Source organism: Falco biarmicus, chromosome 5 (assembly GCF_023638135.1).
Source record: "Falco biarmicus isolate bFalBia1 chromosome 5, bFalBia1.pri, whole genome shotgun sequence".
NCBI classification, from domain to species: domain Eukaryota; kingdom Metazoa; phylum Chordata; class Aves; order Falconiformes; family Falconidae; genus Falco; species Falco biarmicus.
Window position 1 is genome coordinate 23,186 of NC_079292.1, and position 15,952 is coordinate 39,137.

The 15,952-nt window shown below is 48.8% G+C and overlaps 1 pseudogene; it reads right to left on the reverse strand.

Moving 5' to 3' along the window:
* Positions 1 to 15,952, reverse strand: part of LOC130149593 (hydrocephalus-inducing protein homolog) — a 68,142-nt pseudogene that overhangs the window by 4,068 nt on the left and 48,122 nt on the right.

The following is a 15,952-nucleotide window of genomic DNA, read 5'->3' on the forward strand; positions in this document are numbered from 1 at the left end:
CGTTTCAATTCGGTTTATAAAAAGTTTATATCCCTGCAATTGTTTTCAAAATGTCAGCCTTCCTTTCTGTTACAGAAAGCTTCACGTTCTCAGGAATCCTCTGATATCCCCTTCCGTGCTCAGAGAGAGGACAAGACATTTTAAAACAGCTGCTTCAAAAGTTAGTATCCTTTTAAATTAAAGTTTAATTAACTAAATTTGTTCTCGATTTCAGCCAGTGGAAGCCAGGACACCAGATACAACGTTCTCTTGCCTACACTTTGTTGTTGCTGCTGTATATGCCTGAATGCAAATGTCCTGTAGGAGCCTTTAGTCCAGGAATGCTTTGCCTCACCCCTTTTCAAGCTTGGTAGGGAAAAAAAAAGAAAAGAAAAAAAAGCTTGTGCTCCAGATGCAAGCAGTGTGGAGTCTCATGCGTCTTTGGCTGGGGCTTTTGGCAAAGAGATATGATGGATATTTCTCAGGCGGGATGGACCTGACTTTCAGGAAAGCTTAAATCCAGCTTTACAGAAATCATCATTTCAGCACGGTCTCTTACACCGCTCTTGCTTTAGTGGTATTCAGCGATGTCCCCGTGCGCTCCCGAACAAGAGTTCTAATGAAGCAGCGGTTGCTGCTCATCTCGTAACGCAGGAGAGCGAGAGACCCAGGAATTGCTCTGGGTTTCAGACTGGGCTTGTTATCCCGCCTCACACGTCCGTAATTAAACACCATCTCAGACACTTAGATTTCCACCTAAGAGGACACCACCCTTCTCTAGGCATTAGCTGCTACTTATGCCATGAATCCCTTCTTTCCGTGTCCGCACCAGCCACGTATTGTCACGTTCTCCTTTTCCCTGGCAGAACCCCTGTACACTTTATGCCCACCAAGATGAGTCACACAAAGGCACGCATCTCGCCTAGCACTCACCAGCGGGGATCTTTCATTCCCAAACACTGAGACACTAGCCACAGTGTCCTGCCTTCCTATCGCCTGGGCTTCCAGCGTCAACGGGATCTCCACCGAGCTGTGAGGCTGGATAATCCCACACGGCACAGGGCTGGAGTACCACACAGCAGCATCCTCCTTGTGCTCCTATAAGGGACAGAATCAAAGACAACTTCAGAGTGACCTCTGAGGAAACTCCAAGCTTCTTAACATCCACCACAACGGCAATTCACCCACATTTTTAAAAATCCCTAGGAGAAAGCAGAAAGGCACAACACAAGGAGCAAGATTTGTATGGGCCTAATTAGCATCCTCACAGGGTCCAAAAGCTGCTGCACTCACAAACGCCCACTCCGGTGCTGGCGGCCTCCTTGCAGCAGCTTTTCACAACCCTCCAAGTTCTCCTGCATGAAAGCACCCCAAAGACTAGAACCGAAACTGCTTTCTGAAGAGTTCAAACCGCTCCTGAAGTTCATATTCAGGTAGCTTCCCGTTCTCTCCAAAACTTTAGGTTTGAATATAAAACAGCAAGGTCTTATCCAAACCCCGTTTTTTTCCTAACAAACCCCTCGATAACGACGTTTGAGGGCAGGAGGCGAACACGACGCCAAGCCTGAGGAAGGACTCCATAGCAGCCTGGAAGATCGCTGTCGTTCACAAGGGTCAGCATCCACTCGCAAGGGAACTTCAGAAAGCACCGTCCAAATGTCAGAACAGGGCTGAGCACGGGCAGTGGAGGAACGACACATCCGGGTGAAGAGATGACCAAAGGGAATTAGAGACACTGAGAGAATGTAGAAGTTGTTTACTCCCCAAACAGCATGAAACAGACACAAGGCATTTGTCTCTGCCAGATAGACATTTCCTACCTCTACGGCAATCGATCACCTCTAACTTCTTCTTACTCAACAGCCTCTTGTAAAGGAGGGGCAGCCCCAGACTCCCGTGGCAGAGGCTGCCCAGTGCCCTGCCCCAGTGCTCTCTCATCAAGCTTTGCCCCTCCCTTGCCCCAGGAGGCCGGCAAGGACCCTCCCACAGTCCCAGCAAGGCACGAGCTCTGCGGGAGCCTTCCCGCTGAGGACCAGCGCTCCCCAAAGCTCAAGGAAAACAAGACTCCCGCATCTCAGTAAAAGCAACTCCCTCCTCTCCCGTACCGCTCTCGCCCTGCCTGAAACCTCAGCCGCTTGCCCCCGCGATGGAGGGCACCAGCACCGCCTGCCTCTCGCAGTGGGTGACCAGCCTCTCCCAGCTCCTGCAGCTGCCTGGGTCCTCCACACACCAGCCCACACACTGACTCTTCCCATTCCCACTCGTTTTACAAAATTGCAGCCCAGGCACCCAGTGGGTGACTCTGCCGGGGAGAGGGAACAGCACCAGCAACTGCGTCCCTCTCGTCATTAAACTGGCACCCGCTGCGGCGCAACGGCATTGAACGACGCTGCAGCTTTTGGCTTAAGTCTGGGAACGTTCATGCTCAAGAGAACCAGAGAAACCTGAGCTCACCTGCCACACCAAGGACTAGTTTCCCCTCACCACTCCTGCCGTAAGCCCCTTTCCCATTTGCACACGCCTTCACTAACTGAGCCAGACCCCAGCTTTCAGCAGGCTGCTCGCCGCCTTCCAAACAAATGCTGCATTTTGGGCCAACCCAGCACAAGCCCACCGCTTGCAGGGAGAAGCAGGGGCAGTCCTTTGGAGATTCATTACTCCTCAAGTCCCAGACAACAGGCCAATAGTGAATATAATCACTGCTCCCTTAAAAATAAAATAAACCAAAAAAAAAAAGACAGAGGCATGGCCCTGAGCACTGAGCACAGGTGCCTCTCAACATGGGCTGCTTTCAAAGCACGGCTGTGCTCACAGCGAGCTGGGCAGAACTAGCTCGTTAAGCAACATTTCTCATTTGGAGCTGAAGCCAGGACACCCCACGCCAGGCAGCGTGCTGGGCATGGGTACGCGGGGAAAGGTGGCCAGCTGCAAGGAAAGCGCCGGTACCTGGCTGTGAGAGGCACGCCAACACCTCCTGGCCAACACCATCCACGCCCACCACCAGCGCCAGCTCGTATCGCCCCACCGTGTTGGAACACAGGGTGACCTGGTAGAGGAGAAGAGCGTCAGATACTTAATCACTGCCAGAAGCCATCAGCCACGCATGGTGTCCTCTGGCTCTCACCCACGGTCAGGAAAGGGAGCGATATTTTGCCTTAGTTCTCCTGCTGGTCCACGTGTAGACCACTGTCTTTCCGAGTAACAAAACTCTTCTGGCGATATCCGATTTATTAAGTACGCCTTGCATACCAGGGCATATGTAAGCTAAATTAAAGCACAATTCATGTTCTACTTGCCACTGGGACCAATTTTTACTCTCGACTACAACAGCATAAATCCAGAGGAAATCTGTTGACTTTCACAGAATGAGTCCAGCTTTACAGTGGGAAGCCGAGGGCAAAACGTGGCCCAGCAGCAGCTGTGCAGCTCATGGCTGCTGGAGCTTTTCCAGTCCTCGCTGCAGTGGATGCAACCATTCTGCTCCACACGAGAGGAAAGATAAGGCCGGGAAGAATAGCAAACTGCTTTATGCAATGACATCTTTCTTTTAACAGTCACCTTCTGTCCCCATCCTTCCTCGGCCCACTTTAAATCAAATTGCTCTAAGCAGCTCAGACACACACGCATGGCTTCTGTGCTTCACCGTAGGGTACATGACCCTTGGCTTACAACTTTGGAAACAAAACGGTGCTCCGCCCCAGAGTACCCCAGCTCACAAAAACCTAACACGAACACCGATCTCTTACTTGCGTTATGCCCAAAGCCAGCAGCACTACAGCCCTCCTGCGCACCAGTGAAGCTTCAGCTCCACCTGCTGAAGCACGTATGGCCGGGCTCGTGCCATACCTGGATACCCAGGGCTCCTTGGGAGCGGATGGTCCCCTTGCAGGGCATTATGGTGAATTCAGTTGGCTTGATGTGATGTTGGGCTCCCTTTCTCCAGGACGGGCAAGTGTTGTCTGATATCTGAGCAAAACTGGTGACGCTGCGCTGTCCTGAGCCTTCGCCAGGGATGCGAAGGTTGAAAGTCATGGGAACCAAGGAGGTGTTAGTGAGGCGACACGGCAGGGTGCGAGGAAAGCCTGGGAAGGTGAGACAAATATCAGTCAAGTCCCCGGTTATCCCGTGATTCCTGGTGTGACTCTCCTGTTAGGATAGACCGGTGCTTGTTGTTTATCTCTTTTCAGTGTGAATGAGAGGTAATGGAGAAGCTCAGGGAGGAGTGAGTTGTGACTGAAGTTGCTTTTTCCATGGATGGCACAGCTTGCTTCCTTGGCAATGGGCAGTGCCGTTGGTGCTGAAGAGCTGTCTCTACCTGTGAGGAGCTCTCTCACCTGCCCCCAAACCAGCCCCAACTCTTTCTCACTGATCAGTGTGCACCCAGACAGAGCATTTATTCTGAAAATTCAGTCTGTAAAATCCCCCATTAACTCCATGAACATTCCCCCAGTTTTCAATATATGAAAGTAGGGCATTGTCATGTAAGGAAAAGAAAGGATGAGACCGGGCACTACAACATGATGCATTGCACTCTAATGCAGTTTCTCTAGGCAGGACCCTTAAGGCATCTCCTGTTTCTGGGCAACCAGACTGAGCACATGACAACTCGGCCCACCTCACTGCAGGCAAACCTGATGCTTCCTTAGAAATGAGCAGGAACTGTGTCTCACCTTACCTAACAAACGGGGACATCACATCCACACTGCCTTTGATTACTGCCCACAAAGCCTGACATCACTCCAGCTCTGACACTTGCTTTCCACAACGGAAAACCAGTGGTACAACCACACTGGGTGAGGGGGTGGCTGTTCTGCAGAGGCAGGACACCAGCCCGCAGCTTGGTCTGGAGCGGACACCAGCTCTGCCAGAAGACACCTCCCATGCCCTGCTTACCAAGTGCTATTTGAATAAAGACAGGGAGGAAAACCACCTGCAGACACAGCAGATAGTTCCTCTGTGCCCAGCAGCAGTGACCATTGCCCACCGCCAGCAATTACTCCGGCAGGGAGGCGGGGGTGGGGCACAGAAAGGACATGCACCGACTGACCCACTGCACAGCCCCAAATGGGACCGAAGTCACCAGATGCAGACAACAGCCAGCAGCACAGTGACAAGAAGCAAAAATACAATAGCTGCCTTCAGCTGGAAAGGCCTTGTTAATGAAATCAGATTAAAGTAGGATGAACCTCCTATTACACAACCGCATTTCTGCCGGTGCGTTTCTTGTGGGTCTATTTATTCAAAAGGAAGCAGAGAAGTGGCCGAGTGGTGATGCAGGGAGAGGGGGAAGTGGCTCAGGGAAAGTATTGAGATTTCCTAGAAAGTCCACGAACCGCATGAAACCACAGAGGCATCCTGGGCACAGAATGATCATGGCCCTTCAATCAATCCCCAATTGATTTCACATGTAAACTTTAGATCATCTCAGTACAAAGCCTTTTCTCTGAGACTCGAGATGGAGAATCAGAATCTGCATTTCAGTGGAGATGCTCTGGGTGCTCAGCCACCGGCTCCGTCAGTGGAGCAGTGCTTCGGCTGGGGAAGGAGAAGGAGCCCACATCTCTGGAGACATCACTGCCCAAACCAATGCCGAGCTACTGCCTGGGCTTATTACCGGGCAGGTGATAACGAGGAGCCCTCACAGCACAAATTAACAGCTCACACTAAAGGTCAAGTGGGTAAGTGGTGTCCTCGCCTTGCAACAGGAACGTTCACCCTGAGCAGCCACAGGCTAGCGTGTGGCTCCAACTCCCTTCTCCTGCAGCCCCATCCCCTGGGCCCTTCTGGGACAAGGGCTTTCACCATCATTCTGCCGCCAAGGATTGGGAGGTTGGGGCTGAGCAGGCTCTGAGGGCACCAGGAAAATCCTGACTTTCTATTCCTTTGGTCCTGTTTGATCTCACGGCAGCAAAATACCACCTGAGCAAGCGGCAGCCCTGGTTCTAACACCCTGAAGGCTGCTGTGGAGGAACACAAGTGACAGACGCTCCCAAAGCGCTTCATTTCAGTAAGGCACAGACCTCCCCACCAGCGGTCCAAGCCCAGGGCACACTCACCAAAGGAGACGTCGCCGAATGGAGGGAAGGTACATGGAAAGGGAAGTCGGTCCGATGACACAGCCCCTGTAAGGACAAAGGCAGAGGAGGAACTGGCTTGGTTAAAAAGAACTGCAAAGTGTTCGGCTTTCGTTACCACCGGGACGGATAGAAGCTGGTCTCAGCAGCACGGTGGGTTTCAAATCAACCCGTCACCCCTGCGCTCGGCACAGCATCCCTGTGCACAGGGGCAGCCAAAGCAACGTGGTCAGCAGGTGGCAGCTGCTGAGGTGGCTCAGGGCACCAGGGCAGGCAGGGTACACCCCCAGGTTGCTGCTGGCCCAGTGAAGGACCCTGAACAAGTGATGGCTCTGTGCCTCAGTTTCCCCATCTGTCGTGTGACGGGCAGAGCTGTCCATGCAGAAGCAGGTTCATTGTAACTAGCCCTCTCAGCCACAGGTTCCCTGCTTTGGTATCTCTTTGCTGGAACTGGCCTTTCCACGGGCTAGATGGACATCTTCCTCAGACCCTATTCCACACTACCATTATGCGTGCAGGATTCTGAGGCACGAATCCACAGGAGCCCCAGACATCTACTGAGAAACGCAGCACAAGTTCTACACAGTGGATGGCGGAATCTTGGAGGAAAGTATCAGCTTGTCACCAGTGCACCGGCTGACACATCCAAGAGCAAGACTATTTGCACCACCAAACATGAGTGTCCTGAAGCCACCACACCAGCCCGCCCATCCCTAAATTCAGAGAGGTTCCAAACTCCCAAACTCACCAACATCCACTGAAATCAGCACTTGAAGCTGCACAACATTCATTAATTTCATGGTTGATGCCAATCAATGCCAGCTCTGCCTCTTGGTGAAAAAAACAAATACAGATCAAGGAGCACAGTGACCCGTGCCTCCTAGTTTTATTCACAGGACTGCCACCGGGTCTCTCGTACACATGAACAGACCCCAGCCTCCCGCAGGAGGGACCTGCACTCACCCGTGGTGTCCCAGTTCCAGCATCCCTTTCTAAAGAGCAAAAGAACAAGCGTTCAGGACCTCGTCAGGTCTGTTTCCAAGCAAAGAGTGATCACCTATGGTTTGGGCATCTTCTGACTGCACGATCAAAAAGCACTCAAAATCTGACTTTCAGGAGTTTCAGTCCCATGCTAATTCTCGATTCCTGGAGCTGAATCCGTTCCTGAGAACAAGTTAGGTAGCAAATCCCTTCTGGCAATGAGGTTCCCTCTCCAAGGACCTCACGTAATCAGACTTAACCTGCCAAGCCCCAGCATCCTACTCTGGATGGAGCAAAGGGAGCAGACATGCTTTCCGTAATAGCACTTGCCAAAAGACAACAGAAAACTGCCTCCAAACCAGCCACAACTGGGTCTCACACTGGGAAACTGCCAAGGGTGAGCCTTGCAGCGAGGGGGGAAATAACTGCCGTTTCTGCTGAGCACACAGGAGCTGTGCTCAAGGAAGTCAGACCTGAAGGACTGCCCAGAGGGCTCGGCCAAGCAGCCAGCCCAGAGCCCTGTGCGCTACAGCCGGTAACAGCGCAGCTTGCAAGAGAACGGGGGAAGAGGGCAGTCTTTATGGCAACAGCCACATCTTCCAATAGTGCTTCTGAAGGGAGATCGGGGTCCTCGCAGAGCAGGAAGGAGCACAAGGTAGGAGAGGAACCACCTGCACTCCCACCGCTGTTCCTTCCTCTGCAGCCCCATGTCCCACCAGCCAGCTCATCTCCACTCAAAAGAACTGGGAGTTTTTCCCTCCCTGGAGAACTAAATCCAGTGCACAACCCCCCCTGAAGAGGGAGGCTCGGCTTGCCCCGGTGGGTGGGCATCTCAAAAGCATTTGAAACAAACAGCTTGAGTTGTGGGGCTGGAGAATGAGAGATAAGGGCTGGACAGGGGTCCTTGGAACAAAGGCAAGACAGAAAGCAAGGAGGCAGATGCCATCTCGAGGAGAGGAGTCTGCAGTGGGAATTACTGTGGAGGCACCCCCCAGGCTCCTGTAACCCTCCTCACCTGACGGTCAAGGTCACGGGCTCAGGGGACCCATCCACACTGAACCGGAATCCTTCTGTGAACTGCCCCAGGGCGGTGGAACTGAAGGAGATCTGGATGACTTGGAGGACATCTGGTAAAACGATGCCCTCCTGGGGGAGAAAGGAGAAGCAGGAGCCCAGAGCGGTCGCCGGAAGGACCAACTTGGAGGGGGCATCAATGACTCCTTTGTTAAACAGGATCACCTGCAGCAGCAAGAAAGCAAAATGGAAATACATGAGGAATCTTCTTTCCTTACAGAAGGCTGATTTGTTTTCTAATTAAACTTCTACAAAAGGCAGAAGATGCTGTGTGCTGCTGCTTGGCTGAAGCCAAAGAAAACACAACAGGACAGTTTCTGCCTTTGGGTTTTTGCATGCAAAAAACCCCAGTGATAACTTCACATAAACAGAGTCACTCTGGGTTTATTCCACTGACACAGAGCAGTCCGCTTGGACTTGCAGGGCTGAGGATGTGCTCAGCATCACCAAGGCGATGCAGACCTGCCCCAAAGAGCAGCAAAGGGCGGTCGCAGCATTACAGCGAATCGTCACCTAACTGCTCCCGCTCCAGATGAGCCCAGTCCTGCCAAGGGCAAAACACATTCAGCTCCCGTTACAGCCAGCAAGTTTACTGGATGTAGAAAATACCTTGGGACAGCCCCATAACCAGCTTCAGCAGCACTCCCCGACTCTGCTAGGGTACGTCAGTGAGGCGCATTTTGTTCTTTTCTTTGATCTGAGAGTCTCTTTGTCTTTGCTCAACCAGACATGTCAAGAAAGGATGAGAGTGAGGGGCATAGCAGCTCCACCTGCTCTAAAGAATCTCTTTCATAAATATTCACAGCCATCATCTACTAATTTACCATTATTTACTGTTCCAACAAGCTACACAATCCTGCAGCATTTGCTGAGATTCAGCAAGAAATGCCCACACCTGCCTGTGAGTATCAGCACACTGGTGGTCACCAAACCTACCCAAAGCAAAGCTCTACAGTTTCCGAAGGCTGCAGGTGAAATCCGGCCATTTCTGTGGACTTATCTACCTGCTTGGCAGTTATTTTCCCTAACTTTTGTCCTCGCAAAACCTGTCAGAAAAACTGAGACAGAAGCAGAGGTACAGCCCTTATTTTTTTAATTTTGCAGCTGCTGTTGAAAACATTCCTGTATTCAAATTCTGCACTGGTAACTTGGAAACTACTCATATGTTTTACACCTTAATTACAAATTGCACTTAGGGATCCTACACTGAAGTTTACCTCCAGTCTGGCTACTTAATACAGCACTTGGAGTATCATCTACTTATTCACATTTTCTCCAGTAATGAAACCAACACATTGATATATATAGAATCAATAAAGAATCAGCATTAAAAAATGCATACATACAGAGCACAATATTTTGGCAAGAAAACACCTTAACGTGTCCTTCCCTGCAACAGTCAAGCTTTTGAAAGTGTCTGGCACGATGTACTGCCTCATTTTCTACCGCCTCCAGTTGCTGTATCATGGGGGTTTTTTTGGTTGGTTTTTTTTTGAGAAAACTTGCCACCATCGGCGGGGGGAGGCAAATACCCAGAAAGCTCCTTTGCTTCATTTCCAGAACTGCCCTGCTCTGTTCATAGAGCCAGAGGGGCACCAGGTCTGAAGGGTGGCAGGAGGCTGCTCAGCAGGGACAGTGCTCCCGGTGCCTGCGCGGGCAGCTCTGCGCGGGGAGGCTGCCCGGCTTCCCTCCGGCGCCAGGATCCAGCAAGTTGCGCTTCACTGAAAGGTGTTTGCAACGGACTCGAGTCGGAACACAACACCTTTGTTCCAGCTGCTTTTTAACCGCCAGGGTACCAGGGCGCAGTGCATCTAGGGCTGAAACAAAAGCCTCTGGATCCTGACCTTTTTGACCCGGTGTTGCTATCATGTGTCAAGGGCTGGATTTTCTGCATGAAGCCTCCCAGCTGGTCTCAAAGGGAGGTTGCCAAAACGCAGGGATCGGGGCTTTGTGGACAACATACACACCTTTCAGACCCCATCAAAACTATCCAGATTCTGCAAAAACTCCCACATTTAACTTACATCAAATAATGCGTGCACATAACTGCCTGTGTTGCCAGAAATCCAGCAGGTGCACAAAGCTCACTGCTGCCCCAGGGGCCATCAGGATCCACCCCAACCCCAGCAAGCCCCACTGCTCACCTCGTAGCTGGGGGCTGATGCAACAAAAACCTTCCCGATGTCCAGCTGGTCAAAGCTGAAGCGCAGCTGGGGCCCTATGCCGCTCCCTTTGATGCGCAGGGGCAGCCTGGTCTCACGGCCTGGGGAGAGGTTGCCATGTCAGTACAGAATTCCTTCGGTTCGCCTGGATTTTCCAGGCAGCCTCGGAGTCAGTCCCCGACTCCGGGCTGGGTGGCACCAGCACTAGATGCTCCGCGAGAAGATACGGGACCCTTCTCTTCCCTCAGCAGATCAACTTTGCGGCTGGTTTCTAACTTCTGACGGAGCCCTTGGGCTGGTTTGTAACTTAGCAATCAGTTTGCACCCTCAGAAAGTGATGCTGCATATAAAACATGATTTCTGAATTCCTTCCCATGCACTTAAACGAGCTTTGAAATCCATTCAGAGAAGGCACAAAGCTCACAAAACAGAGCCGGAGAGAAAAATCTGCTGTCTGTATCGCTGCAATCGGAGACGACCGCACGGGAGCTGAGAAGTATGAGCCCAAGCAAGGCAGAGCAGCCTGCTGACAGCGATACCCCAGCAGCCTGCTGACAGCGACACGCGCACCCGAGCGCTGCCTCAAGCAGGCAGAGCATCTCAGCCACCACCTGCGCCTAACGTAGGGCTCCGTACCGGGGTGCTCCAGGGCTCACCGCCTGCAGCAGCGCCTTGTTAAGACGGGGCTTTACGGTCTCCAGAGAGCAGCACTCACCTGTTCCCACCATCAAACCAAGAGCTCAGCTTTGTAAAGACGCCCCACCTGAAGCATACTGAGCAGTTACGGAAAACCAGCCTCCTCGCTACTGAAACCAGATAAGCTCTAAGTGTACTGCTAACACACATATCCCTTGCTGCAAAGGCAACTGAGACCACAAGGCTTACAGCTGAACTCCAGGATGCTGAGTTTCTTCCTTAAGTCTGCTAAGATGGCATAGTGCGGGATCTTTCAGTCTGAAGCCTTTCTTGAACCACTGGAGCAGCCTAAAGTGCCTGAATTCTAGCTCAGATTTTGGCTTAGGTCCCCCTGCTGTTATAGATTTGCTAATAAGTTAAGATTGATTGACTTTATTTGATTGATTATTTGATTTTATAAAATCAATCATGTAATAGAAATATAAGAGGATAAGAAAATATATTTTAATGAAACTTATAGTTATAGTAAAAAGCGGCTATAGAAAATCCTCTGTACAGCCCCGTACCAAGGCCGGAGGAATTGGTCAGAATCACCTAGTAGGAATGTTTAGAACTTAGATAACAGACTTAAGATTTGAGATGATTGTTTATATGTAACCTAGGAGGATGTACTAAAATGTCAAAATGAGAATTTATGTGAACTGGGGAGAGTCGAGCGAAGCAACCCATAGTTGCTGGCCAAGAAACAGTTACCTCAAGTGGCAGGTAATTCCGGCAGGGGGAGATCAAGACCACCGACTCACATACCACCTACCCAAATCGTACCCCAGACCCATTTCCGGACCTTTCTAACCTTTACTGCGCAGAATCGGATATGGGAGGAGAGTATGTTAATGATTTATGGGAAATCTTACGATTATGCATGGATATTTAATGAATATGTATGAATGAGTTCTATATAAGGTGTATGATTTTGAACCATGGTGTGCGTCAATCGTGAGGGGACTCGCTCACGCACCCGGCCGTCCATAAAGAAATGTCTGCTTATCTACATCACATTGGTGTCGATAAGTTCTTCATTCCGAGATTTCGGTAACAGTTTTGGCGACCCAGATGGGACCTCGCTGAAGGAGACCGGAGGAGTCGGGGACCTGATCGGTTCCAGCCGGCACCGAGGACTTCTCGGGGATACCCATCGATCCCCGATCCGTAAGGCTCTTCGCGACGTTCCCTGGATTTTGGTAAGACACTTCTTCTTGTAATTGTAGTAAGTGGGTAGGAGTCCCACTATAATAAGTGTATGGTAAGGAGTGGGTTGGAGACCCACCAGTGGGTTTGAGTCTCACTGAGTAAGTCTGCCTGTCAGACGCGGTGAGAGCTGCGCAGGGTTGGACTATAAGGATCCTTGTGGAAGAGGAAGCCTAGGCGCCTGCCCGTAAGACATAAGCGAAAGCTATTGCAGGGTTGGACGAAAGTGGAAACAAGAGAAACTACATGCTCTAGTGTTCTCTAAGGTAGTGCCTCTAACAAGAAGTTAGGAGGGGTTTTTCTTCTGATACAGAATTGTTTATTGTGTCTGTGTATCGAGAAGAAAATTAAGAAGTGTGTAATATTGTGTTTTATGTCTTTGTTTAAAGTAACAATTGTGGAAAAGTGTGAGTGTGGCTGTAAGGGTGAGACGTGCAATTAAGCACGAAAGCGAGTGTGGAGCGTGGATCCGCGGATCGGGGAGACAGAGTTGAATAACTGTGTATTGTACTGTGAGTGATTATACCATGGCATCTAAGTTAACTCGGTTGTTTAAAAGTAAAAGCATGCGTAATCTTGCTGTAAATGATAAAATCCCGAAAAACTCTCCATTGGGATGTTTATTGGCACATTGGGGAGATTTATATGAGGATTTGCCAAAAAGCCAGATGATTGAGTATTGTAATAATTGGTGGCCTCTGTATACATTGGAAAATCAGGAAAAGTGGCCCATAAATGGAACACTGAATTATAATACTATTCTGCAGTTAATGTTATACTGTAAAAGGGAAGGGAAATGGAGTGAAATGCCATATGTGGATTTGTTCTTTTACCTGAGACAGAGAAAAGACTGGCAGGATGAATGCAAGTTAACTGATGGAGATAATTTTGTGATGGCTGTAACTGCTGATAACAAGAAAGTAAAAAGGTGTTGCTCAACTTGTGAGATCGGGAAAGGTTGTTTAAAGAAAAAGATTGTCACTGAGAGTGATGATGGACCAGAATTAGATATATCCCCTCTTAGGAGAGAAAGGAATCAGGGTCGAGAATCTAGGGCACGAGAACAGGCGATTGAACCGGATAGCAGTGGAACAGGAGATGTGGAAGAGAGATTATCGGAGATTGTAATTCATACTCCTGTTTCACGGAGAACTCGGCAACAGACACAGACTATAGCTCCCCTGCGACAGGGAGTTGGTAGTGATGGACCGGTCTATGTGAAAGTACCTTTTACAGCTATGGATTTGATGACTTGGAAGCAGGCAGCAGGAAATTATAGAGAAGATCCTGAAAAAGTGGGCAAGGTGGCAGATACTATAACTAGAACACAGAATCCAGACTGGAATGATTTACAGGTGATCCTGGATAATGTGTTAGATGATACAGAGAAGCAAACGGTATTAAAAGCTGGTAAAGCTCAGGCAGAGTTGGATGTGATGAGTGGAATTACAGGTGGAACAATAGAACAGAATTTTCCATCTGGGGATCCGCAGTGGGATCCAAATAATGTAACACATAGAGAAAGACTGAGACGGTATCAGAAATGGGTTTTATATGGGATTAGACATGCCATGCCTAAATCTCTGAATTGGTCTAAATTATATGAAGTAAGACAAGATAAAAATGAATCTCCCTCAGCATTTTGGGAACGATTAAAGGAAGCTGCCAGAAAACATACTGATTTGAGAGTGGAAACAGAGGCAGCACAAATGCAACTGGCTTTGATTTTTATGGGGCAATCGGCACCAGATATAAGGAAAAAACTCCAGAAACTGGAGGGAGAGAATTCAAGGAGTTTGAATACAATGCTGGAAGTCGCATGGAGGGTATATAACAACAGAGAAAGAGAAGAAAGAAAATCAAGGAGAACAGATTTATTGGCAGTAATGACAGGAACGACAGATAGAGGAAGGGGCAGAGGAAGAGGACGAGGATTTAATGGGAGGGGAGGTTGTATGCACTGTGGCCATCGGAAATTTAATACCCCCTTAGGAGTAAATCAGTGTGCTTTGTGTAGAGAGGAAGGACATTGGAAAAAGGATTGCCCTAGAAACAAGAGTGTTTCTCACGACCTTGCCAAGATAATGATTTTAGACGACTGAAGGGGACCGGAGGGGAACCCAGCTGAACCTCTGGTTAAAATTTAGCTGGGAGATAAAGAAGTTAAATTTTTAGTAGATACAGGAGCGACATTTTCGGTATTAAATACATGTAAAGGAAAAATAGGAAAAAAACCAGCCAATATAATAGGAGCAACAGGGAAAGAAGAAAACCAGGCCATTCCTACAACACCTAGATTTGAAATTTGGAAATAAGATAATTACACATGAATTTTTGTATGTACCAGAATGTCCGATACCCTTGTTAGGAAGAGATTTGTTGTCTAAATTAAATGCACAAATTGTTTTTGATGAAGGAGAACTTTTCTTGAAAATACCCGAGTCAAAAACGGGAGAAATCTTGATGATACACGAAAGAGTAAAGGAACAAGAAATTCCACCGGAGGTGGATTTGGCAGTGATCCCTACTGTATGGGAAACAGATATTCCTGGTAAATCGAAACTAGCAGAGCCTGTTAAAATAGATTTGAAGGAAGGCGCAGGAACAGTGAGAATTAAACAATATCCAATCAAATCAGAAGTGAGACAGGAATTGAAGAAATTGAGTGATAAATTTTTGGAGTATAACATTTTGGAAGAATGTGAATCTGAGTATAATACTCCTATTTTACCAGTCAGAAAACCCTCGGGTGAATATAGGCTGGTACAAGACTTGAGAGCAGTAAATCAACTAGTTAAGGACATTTATCCTGTAGTAGCAAATCCTTATACACTGTTAACAGCATTAAGGGACACTTATCAACGGTTTACAGTGCTTGATTTAAAAGATGCTTTCTTTTGTATACCTTTGGAAAAAGAAAGCAGAAAACTGTTTGCTTTTGAATGGGAAAATCCTCAAACCGGGCGAAAGATGCAGTTGACATGGACTAGATTACCCCAAGGATTTAAAAACAGTCCAACTATCTTTGGAAATCAATTAGCAAAGGAACTTGAAATGTGGAAACAGGATAAATCAAGAGCTGGGCATTTACTTTTACAATATGTGGATGACATATTGATTGCTACAGAAGAAAGACTTACCTGTATACAGGTGACTATCGACCTCTTGAATTTCCTGGGACTAAATGGATACAAAGTGTCCAGGAAGAAAGCCCAGACAGCCTGCCAGACTGTGATATATCTGGGCTTTGAGATTTCAAAAGGACAACGACAATTAGGAAAAGATCGCAAAGAAGCTATTTGTGGTATACCTGAGCCGAGAAATATTCATGAACTCGGAGCGTTTTTGGGAATGACTGGGTGGTGTCGCCTTTGGATCATGAACTATGGGCTAATAGCTAAACCGCTGTACGAGGCCCAAAAGAATTCCCCCTTTGCATGGGGCCCACAACAACAAAAGGCTTTTGTAGAGTTGAAACGTGCCTTAATGTCTGCACCTGCCTTGGGACTGCCGGATCCAACCAAAGATTTCCAGTTGCTTGTTCATGAAAGGCAACACCTTGCACTGGGAGTGTTAACTCAGAGGACAGGAAGCTGGAAACGACCAGTCGGATATTTCTCTAAACAACTGGACACAGTGAGTAGAGGGTGGCCAAACTGCCTTCGAGCAGTGGCAGCAACAGTGATGCTCATACAAGAAGCTCGGAAATGGACTTTGGGAAGAACAATAACAGTCTATGTCCCACACATGGTGATAACTGTCCTAGAACAGAAGGGGGGACACTGGCTGTCTCCCAGC